This window comes from Dioscorea cayenensis, chromosome 6 (genome assembly GCF_009730915.1).
Source record: "Dioscorea cayenensis subsp. rotundata cultivar TDr96_F1 chromosome 6, TDr96_F1_v2_PseudoChromosome.rev07_lg8_w22 25.fasta, whole genome shotgun sequence".
Classification (NCBI taxonomy): domain Eukaryota; kingdom Viridiplantae; phylum Streptophyta; class Magnoliopsida; order Dioscoreales; family Dioscoreaceae; genus Dioscorea; species Dioscorea cayenensis.
In genome coordinates this window covers 15,198,706-15,199,525 of record NC_052476.1, presented here as the reverse complement: position 1 = coordinate 15,199,525, position 820 = coordinate 15,198,706, and positions in this window count along the sequence as shown.

Below are 820 nucleotides of genomic sequence, written 5' to 3'. Positions count from 1 at the left end.
TCATGTCATGGACACTCAGCTCGTGTCAATAATTTTCCAATGAATTCACCAATGATCTGGACTTTTCGGGGGCATTGACACGATCATGTCCTGACCGTATCAATCTTACAAATATCCTTCAGCACTGAAATCTCACTGAGTCAACAATTTGCTAAGAACTTCAGGGGGTATGACATGTGCGTGTCTCGCCCGTGTCAGGCTTGAACACTTGAACTCCTATGGGGTATTTTCATCCTGAATTTGCTCCAAATCAAACTGAGCCCCTAATTTCTGCACATATGACAAAAATACCCATAATAGCACTGCTCATGTATAAAAATACACTTGAGAACAATTAAAATAATGAAATTAGGGTATGAAAACATGTATGCAAAGTGCACTCATCATGGAGTTGAGTATAGAGTTCGGCAGTCTATTTCTTCGACTGCTGCTTCTGAGGTACAACCTGGCCGGTGAGGATACCCCTGCCCCACCACTAACTGACACCACTTTGCACCTAAGATTTGGATCACCACCTCATGCCCCAGACCACATTATTTGTTCTACAACAGCTTTCCGATGGCTATGGAGGAGTGTCACACGGATAGCTAAGCATTTGGTTGTGAGACTATCCACTGAGCACCCTAGTCATCATATCAGGGTTGACACTTCTGATTTGCGAGAGTCTTCTGGATCGGGTAGCGATTCTCGTGTCGGGAGTGCACCTTTCAATGCTCATCAATTCAGCCACACTCTATCCTTTGTCATTTCATTTATTTGTTTTTCTTCCTTTTTATTTTACCCTTTGACTCAGTTAGCATGGGGAGTCCCCGGCTACATT